Genomic DNA, 9,227 nt, shown 5'->3' on the forward strand with positions numbered 1-9,227 from the left:
GGTGTGGGGAGGGAGCTACACCCTCCTCCCGCGGCTACGTCCAAGGCTGGGGAACCGGAGCCGAGAGTCTCCCCGGAGGCGCCAGGGAAAAGAAGGACCCCTCGGACGCCAGCCGCCAGCGTCTCGGTGCAGCCCGTTGGCCCGGGTCTAGCCCCTTGCACACATACACGTGTGCATTCCACGCGAAGCTCGAGAACTTTCCTCGCACGCCCGTGGCGCACTCGCCCCCCGCACGCCTAGCGTCGCAACCCTTCGAGATTCCCTTTCCCTACTCTCTCCTCCCTGGCGCTGGCAGAAGGCTGCCGAGCCGGCCGCCCTGACCGCCACCTCCAGGGCAGCCAAACCTGCCCGAACCACGCCGAATGGGGCAGGCGGGGGCTTGCTCCGTACGCCGGCGGGAGCGCCCAGAAATCACCCAGCTAGGGCTCAGCGCCAGGCTTGCGACTCCGCGCTCGGCAGTGGCTGGGCACCGGGAAGCTCTCCTGGGCAGTGGGCAGCTCCTCGCAGCCTAGGCTTCGGGTGGAGTCCCCCTCCTCCAGCCGGGAAGGGGGTGATTGATCCATCTGTCGAAGGGCCAGGCTTACTGGTGTGTTTTAGTCACAGAATTTACAATAAACGCCCAGGAACACCAAAAAGGAAGCGTCTAACTGGGAAAGGGCTGAAGAGGAGAGGTGAGGTTGCTGACACGTTCTCGCAAGAAGGGCGTGGCGGCGGGGCTGGGGACACGCGGGGGTACACACCCACGCATGCACGCCAGGCACTCCCGTTTCACGCTCCCTCCTGACGCGTTCTCAATACGTTAGCGCTGCCTGCACCCCTCGGTCTGGCGCACAAATTCCTGCATGCAGCTCCGCGCTCACCCGGTGTGCTGGGGTGGGGTACACCCAGTGCTTCAAAAACTTTCCGCTGTACCCCAAACCGTATCTGAGCTCCATCTAAGGCGTAGTTGGTGGTGCCTTTTAAGATGCATTTTTAAATGTACAAGACTCTGGAAAAGAGTAAATGCTAGAGAGAAATCGACCTGGGCGCGAAGGGAGGGATCACTCACAAAACCCGCAGCCTTCGCTCGTGGGAAAGCTAGAGGGAGCAACTTCCATTTTGCGGATTTAGGCGGGAACGTGGCTTTCCCTGCCTTGGGAGCGCTGAGCTCTGAACGCCTCTCTCATTTGGCGCATCTCGGGGCGTTGGCCGTCCCTCCACCCTGTCGCAGCGGTGGAATAGTGTCTGATGAGGTACGGCCCTAGGTTAGTGGAGGACCTGGGCCAAGAGAGCTTGGGGGTTGGAGCTGGGGTGAGCCCCCTGGGGGCTTCCCTCCTGTCATACCTCTCCAGTTCTAGGAAATCAGTTAAGATCAGACAAGGTCTCCTGGCTTCCTCCCCAAAATTGGGACACTTCGGGGACGGGCTTCAGAAAAGTGTAGGTTAGAGGATGAAAAACCCAACAGGAATTACACTGTTGGGTAGTCCCCGACCAGAGGCCAGAAGCTGGGAGCCTGGCGTGTATGAACTTTCTACCTCTCCCCCTACTTCCAGGGTCTTCCAGTGGCCCAGATACCGCCATTACTTCCACATTTTTTGTATCCCTCTCAGCTTATCCCTCTTCCAAGAGCTCTACTCCAGGCTCCAAAATTACTGCTCAGTACATCCCTTGCCCTCCTCCAAAACTGTTTTTAAATGTCTTTTAACCCTCACTGGACATAAGGAGGAAAACTCTGTATATGGGAGCTTTGCCCTGCCCTCTTTTCAGTGAAGGGGCTAAGAAAGCAGCAGTGGATACCCAGGGGTTGGCTCCCACTGATTTCCTGTGGTGGAGGGAGAGGAATCTAGAAGCAGGAGGTGAGTGATTGAGGCTTTCCAGGGACTCAGGGGTCACCCGCCTTCATAAGGACAGCGGGCAACACCAGCCAGACTAACTTTCAGCCTGTTTTGGCTGTGGGACTCTCTGACCTTTGGTCCTCTCTTTCCTCCTGTCTATATGAGCTTTTCATATTACATCCCACCCACTCTCTGCCAACTCCAACCCTCAACCTGAGCTGTCCTTAGATATGGTAGAGTCCAAGTGTCACACCGTTATTTCCTGAGCATCTGCTATGTGTGAGGGGCCCCTCTGCCAGGATCTGCAGAGGAAACACAGATGAACACCTACTAGTCATAAGCAATTTCATCTTGCTGAACCTCAGTTATCTATAAAATGGGGATTAAAAAAAACAACCTTGTAGAGATTAGATGAGATACAATACACAGAGCAGCTAGTGAAACACCAGGTTCACAGATAGTTGTTCATAAAATGCCACCCCTTTCCTGTGGGATCCAGAAGAAGAATTGGGAACCCATGACAAGACATAAAACCTAAGTGACAAACAAAAGGCAGAGAGAAAAGGCTATGGGGTTCAAGGGAAATAGAGACTACTTGTAGAGTATCAGGGCTAGAAGATCTTGCAAGAGGAAGTCATGAGAGGAGAGTCAGCAGATGCAAACCCTGTTCCCTGATACGCTTTCACAGGCCCGCAGGTACTGCATCCTTTGGACCACCTTCAAGGGCCCATTCCAGCGGCAGCTGAGCTCACCAGCACATGAGCCTCCTGCCCACCCAAGACGGTCCCTCCCCATCACAGATCTAGGAGTTGTCATGTGCAGGGGCAGGAAAGAGGACACCTGGTTTAGGCCTTTAGTTTCTTCCTTTTCCCTTACCTCTCTAGGCCTGTTGGTCTTATGGGACGGGTTCTCTGGAGGGCAAGAGCAGTAAAGAAGCAGAGATAGGACAGAAGAACTAGTGGAAGGGGAGAGGGTTGCAGCCTCACCCCCATATACACATGTACATGCACACACACACACACACACACACACACACACACACACACACAAGCACGCATTCGCTGCACAGGTCAACTGACCAGACTTGTGCCATTCCCAGGAAAAGCTCATTCCTTCCCTTCCTTTGGGAAGAAAGCTGAGGGTTTTCCCTTGCCCCAGAGATCAAAACCAACCAGGAATAAAAGGAAGACGGTGCCCACTAAGATGTGTCAGGAGCCACAGAGCTGGCAAGTGGAGGTGCCATGGGACAGCCGTTGACCCAGGGCCTCCCACAATCGATCAACCAGCACGAACTTATTACATCCTTCTCTGTCCTCAGCACAGTGCCAGGGTCATGGGGAATATGCCCTGAGCAGGCCAACCCTTGCCATGGGAGCATGTATAGATAGACTTAGGTCAGGTACCGATGAAAAGAGTGGGCAACCCCAGGGCACACTGGGGCCAGGGAGAGGAAGGAGGAGTTAGCACCCCTGGATGTCAGGAGGACTTGCCGAGGAGGCAGGATCTGCGCTGGACCCCAAAGGATGGTGGAAAGGTGCTGAGCACAGAGGTGGGCAGTCTGAGAAGCGGGCAGCATAGGCCAAGCACAGTGGTGAGAAACATTTGAGGAACAGCCTAAGAGTTGGGAGGAAGCAAGGGAGGGCCTGGGAGGAGAAGATCTGGAAGATCCAACTGGGATGAGCAGTGGAGGAAAGCACTGACGGCTTCAGGCTTGTACCCCTAGGAGCCACTGACACTTTCGGAGCAGGCGAGTGACATGACGGAGAATGGTGTTCTAGGAAGATTGATCTGACAACTCTGTGAAGGATGGAGACAAGGGACCCGTTAGAAGGCAATCGTAACAGTCTCAGCCCAAGGCAAGGAGGGCCCGAAACAGGAGATGGGGGGCCTGGATGAAGGTGGTGGCTGTCAGAGGCCCTGTGAAGATGAATCAGCAAGATGTGACGACAGGTGCAACACAGGCGACAGGGAGGAGGGCAATGGCCTTCCCCTGAGACGGTGGCCAGGCCAGGATAAAGTGACCAGCCAGATTTCCGAGGCTTTGTCATTGGAAAAAGTACAGTAGCCACCTTTATGGCATGATATATGTTGGTGTTCCTTTAATTCTTACAATAACTCTGTGGGGTAAGTCCTATTAATAGCCCCCCTTCGAATGAGAAAACTGAAGCAAGAAAAGTGATTTAAGTTGCCTGAGGTTATATTTTAAGTGGCAGAGCCAGGATTCGAACTCTAGCAGTTGGGATCCAGGGTCCTACCTTGGTAGCTTCTGTGAGCTGAATAAATAAGCTAAGTGATGGCTCTCCCAGGCTGTACATTTTCATGTCCCGATTCAGGACACCTTCAATACTCCCTTTCCCCCTGCCCTGTAAAACAGCAGTGTGGAGACATCAAGGGAACTGAAATTTCTCTGTATCTGTCCTGTGGCCCTTGTCTGGCCTGGAGCCTAGAAAGGACCCTGTCCAGCAAGTGCCCAGCTCATCCATGGGCTTTCCCAGCCCCATGCCAGCCTCTGTCTCCTTCCTAATGCCAGGCTGACCCCCTCACCAACATTCCCTCCCCCGCCCCCCCTTGGCCACTCCAGATCCGGAAGGCCCAGCCTGGCTGGAATGGAGACCAGCAGGGATTTAACAAAACCATCTGATTCCCAAAGAGAGAGCAGGGCTGCCGGGCAGAGTGGGTGGGACGGGCCTGGGAGGAGGGAAGAAATGCACACCGCTGCATTCAGGGGCATTGATTTCTCTAATTGATTTCAGTCAATGTTCTCCTGCTTCATCATTCTCTTTAGAGGTAGACACCGAAGAAGGTGGGAATCTGGTTTTACTTAGCCTCTCCTCAGGGCCTCAGAGACCTCTCTGCAGCCCCACCCAGGCCTGGGAGCCCCCAGCCCCAGGGTAGCCCATTAGAGGGGGAGGAGGCAGGAATGCAGATGGAAGTGACTGGCTGGAAGCTATCAGCATCACGGTACTGGATCTAGCACCTCACAGTTTCACAACTTCCTCTCTGGTCTGGAGACCTCGCAACATACCTGGGAGGAAGGCGGGGCACAATTACCTTCCTTTCCAGGAGAACAAACTCAGGCTTGAAGACAGCTGATGACGTGGGCAAGGTCCCAACACAGCCAGCAAGTGGCCGAGCCAGGGCTCAAAAGTGTTTCCTCCTACACCCCGGCCTCGTGAGCGTTTCCCTCTGACACAGAAACCTAGGATTCATCCGCCTGCACGGCTTTCTCCCTCCTAGAAGATCATGGATAGGGCGGAAGAGGCATCCAACAATTTTTGGCACTGCCTTTTTTCCATCCAGGAGGGGCCTGGGAAGGGCTGTTTCTCGAAACTCCTCTTTCACCAGAAGTCACAGACGTCCTGAGAAAACTGTGATGCCCCACTCCTCCCGTCCCCTTCACAACTCCCCAGTGGCAGCAGGAGCCGGGCTGGTAAGGACCCTTCTGGTGAGCTACTGTCAGCTTAAAATATCCCAGCTGACTTTCAAGCCTCCTCCCCACTGGCACTGACTTCACTGCACTCCGCCTGTGTTGGCACCTGCCAGGCCACGCCTTGGCGTTGTACTAGGGCCAGCACTATGCTTGGCAAACCCCAGCTGCCAGGAACAACCCCACAGCCTCTCTCCTGAGCACCCACATCCACCCCAGGTCTTAGGCACTAGCAACCTGACAGGTTACCCAAGGTCAGAGGTAGTAGAATCCAGGGAGAGGGCAGTGATTGTCTCTGCCAAGCTGTGGGGAGCCAGCTCCTGCTGCCTGGAAACCCCAGGAAAGCTCTCAGCCCCAGTGGCCCCCGACAGGGATTGTGTCTTTATTTAGCTAAGCCCAACAAGGTAGGTGGAGCATCGGAGCTAGGTCTGAGATGGACTGTCACGTGAAGGGCTCAGCTCAGTCACCAGGGTCTAGAAGGCAGCTCGCAGGGGGCTCTGGACAGACAATGGGAACCAGAATGACCCTTTCTGAACAGACATGCTTCCCCAGAGTTTGGCCACATAAGCACATTTACTTGCATGCTCACCTCCCTCACTCTGACTTCCTGTCCTGGGACCTTCTGTTACATCATTCAGAACATTCTCTCCTTACTCTCACTGTCCCCAGGCACTAGTGCTTTCCCACTATCCTGTCAGCTCTTGCCTGAGTAGGAAATTATGCCCAGTGGGAGGGGCAATGTGTAACCCAAAGGAGTGAATTGCTAATGGTAGAATTTCAATCATCTTGGGCCCTCAGGCTCTTCAGGTTGGAAGGAACCTTCCAGGACAACCATAATAAACAGCCAACAGGGGTAGAGTACGCAACAGCTTACAAAGCTTTTTCTATAAATCCGTCTCGCTTAGGCCTCCCACACAGCCTCTGAGGCGGGCAGATGAGCAAACAAAGTCCAGGCATCAAGCGACTGGTCCATGATGCAGAGTCAGGGAATTGCTGATTGATTTAGGACTTGAACCCAGGCATTCTGATTCCAAATTCCCTATTTGTGAGGTGGCCTTGGCTTCAATACTTCAGAAAAATAAAATTAAAATTAAATGCTTTTTCATTGTAAAAACAGAAACAATTTCATAGAAACACTACCCAGGACAGGGTGTTTATTTCTCCTGGGGCCTGCATTCCACGGTCTTGGACAGCTGAGATAATTGAGTTCCTCCTTAGGCCAAGACGGAATTTGCCTCCCATGTCCACAAGGATGGGAAATATGGGGAGTGTCCCAGGAGTCCCTCAGATTGCGCATGCCCATGGGCAGCCAGCTGCCATCAGCCTCCCAGGTCATAGGCCTGTTCTTTCAGCAGAGTGGACAGAGGCTGCTCCTAACAAAGCCATCAGCCCTGCCCACCTACTACTCTCCAGCCCGAGTCACCATGGGGAAGAAGTCATCACCTCTGCAAAGCCCACTCCAGGAGGGGCCATTCCCAGGGGTCCAGGCACCTGCGGACTCCCTTCTCCACAATGGGTGAGTCCCTGCTCCCTGGAAAGGAGGGGCTGGCTGCAGTAGGGAGTCTGCAGTGTTGACAGCAATGGGAGCTTCAGGATTCTGCAGTGTTCCCAGCCCTGGGCAGTCCCATCTCTTGACATTCTTGCTACCTGGCTCCCGGGCAACACCCCAACTGCAAGTGTGGCATTGCAGAAAGAGGCCGGGATAGGGTTCGGGTTATCGCTTTGACTGGGGCTCTAACACCCAGCTCTGTCCCCAGCCACATATGTCACCTCAGCTCCTCTGGGACAAGAATCCCCACCCTGCCTGTCTCACACAGGACAAGGAAGAACAATGAGACACTGAAGGGGACAGTGCCTTGAAATGTCTGAGACACTGCAGATGCAAGAAGGAGTCATGGCGTTTGGGGGCAGCCCACACTCCATGGTGACCCTCGGCCACTTTCCCACCTGCTTCAGGAATAGGCAGCCCCCACCCAGTGCCCGGCTTGGGACAGCTCTTGCTGCTCTAGTGACTCGAGCTCCATGGTAACGAGGAACATTCCCTTTCCATGGGAGAACCCGAGGCCTCCAGAGCTCAGCGCTCTTCATACTTGGCTGGAAATATCCGTTTTCTTGTCCGCACACCTCACTCAACACAAAGCTCTCTGCAGACAGGACCTATGTCATCTTCATCCCTGTGTCATCAGAGGCTGGCACATCAAAAGTGCTCAGTAAGTGCTTGTGGGAAGGAAGGAGGGAAGGAAGGAAGGAGGGAGGGAAGGAGGGAGGGAGAAAGAAATGATGACTCTTACCTCATAGGTATAACCTTAGCAAAGGGACTTGAGCCAGAATCGCTGCCCTGATTCAAAGCATGTACCCTTTTACTGGACTCACTAGGGTGTCACTGACCCACACATAAATGCCTTCCCTTCCATTCTTTTCTCCTTAGAAAAAACCTGATAAATCTGACCAGAGGATTTTTTTTCTTTTTTTTGCCATTTAAGTTCTTTTAATTCAAACTAGATTGGCTTATGCTCTTCACTCTAAAGTCTAATTCTATAAAGATTTAGTGCACACGTTAAAATTCTCCATCGACACAACGAATTGCCTCGCTCCTACTTGTTAGCCTGTGAGTCCCACGCCCCACACTCTATCCAAGCCAGTGACCCTAATACGTTTTTGGTCTAAAGAAACGAAGCAGCTACAACGTGGGTTGTCCCCCAGCTGGACGCCCCTGAAGTAGGTGCCGGAGGGCACAGTCCCCAGAGAACGGGTGCCAGGGCCTAGAGCACAAGTTCCTCAAGGAGTTTCTGAACAAAGGAGCAGAACTGGTCTGGCGCCTCCCACAAGTGGTCAGCGCCTCCTACCTCCGGCCCCTTGTGTCTCCACAGCAAGGTACACCTTGTGCTGGGGTCGGGGGGGACCTCTAGTTTCCAGCTTCGCCTTCCACCAAACTGACCTGCTCTCTCATTTCCTCTCCGCCAGCTGCCACTTTGGAAGGCAGTCCGATAAACCGACCCCCAGCCAAGTAATAATCTATGTATTTTAAGAGTTGCCAATGCGTTGCATTTTCCAGAACGAGCAAAATTGATAATGGTCTCTTCTTTTGCAATCAATCCCAATCAATCAATCATTGAATTCTTCTATATCTTCTGGGTACTCCTCTCTAACTACTGCACATTTTAAAGAAATATGGACCAACAAAGCCTTAATTCAAGTAATGACCCTCTAATCATAGAAATCAGGCACAGGAGAAAGGGATTCAGATGAGAACCCAGATGGAGAATTTGCAGCATCCACGTGCCTCTCCCCTCTTCTAACCATGGCAGACATTGTTAATTGATGGCAGCTAAGCCTTCTCAACGCAGCGCCCCAGGCAGCCACAACCAGTCACTTGCGGTACGCAGACAGGTCCATCTAGTCCATTTGCAGGTGCTGGCTGGATGAGTTCTGAATGCTCTCAAGTTCTAAGAACCGGGGTTCTGGGAGGTGACTGGGAGGCTGGTCCCTCCCCCCTTCATGTCACATTATGGGCTGACCTGAGCCGCCCAGCCTAGCCAGGAGTGTCCAGTAGGGGTGTCCAAAAGGCTTTTCAAAAGACAGAGACCTCCCACTCCCCAAAGGAGGACAGAGAAGGGGTCTGTTGCAGGAGACCTATTGTGCCAAAAAAAAAGTATCAGCCCTGTTGGAATCGGATGACCAATTAGAACAAATCTCTGCTACAGAAGGGCTTCTACCTCCCATCGGCCCTCAAGGAGGGGCATTTCTTCCCGAGGTGCTGCTCATAGCCCCTGCTGGACCACTACCCTGGATGCTGCATCCATCTGCTCCTGGATGGGTCCCAGGCCACCAGAGGATGAGAAAGAACCTCCCTTCAGGTTCCCCCCTCAATGAGGAACCAGCAGCAACAATGAGCCAGCCACACACAATATCACAATGGCAGCCAAGCCAGCCCTGGCATTTCCACAGGAGCAGGAGACAGACACCATGTGGGCCCCAGGGGATGC

Source organism: Rhinolophus sinicus, chromosome 15 (assembly GCF_057876585.1).
Source record: "Rhinolophus sinicus isolate RSI-liver-muscle chromosome 15, RSI-T2T, whole genome shotgun sequence".
Taxonomy (NCBI): domain Eukaryota; kingdom Metazoa; phylum Chordata; class Mammalia; order Chiroptera; family Rhinolophidae; genus Rhinolophus; species Rhinolophus sinicus.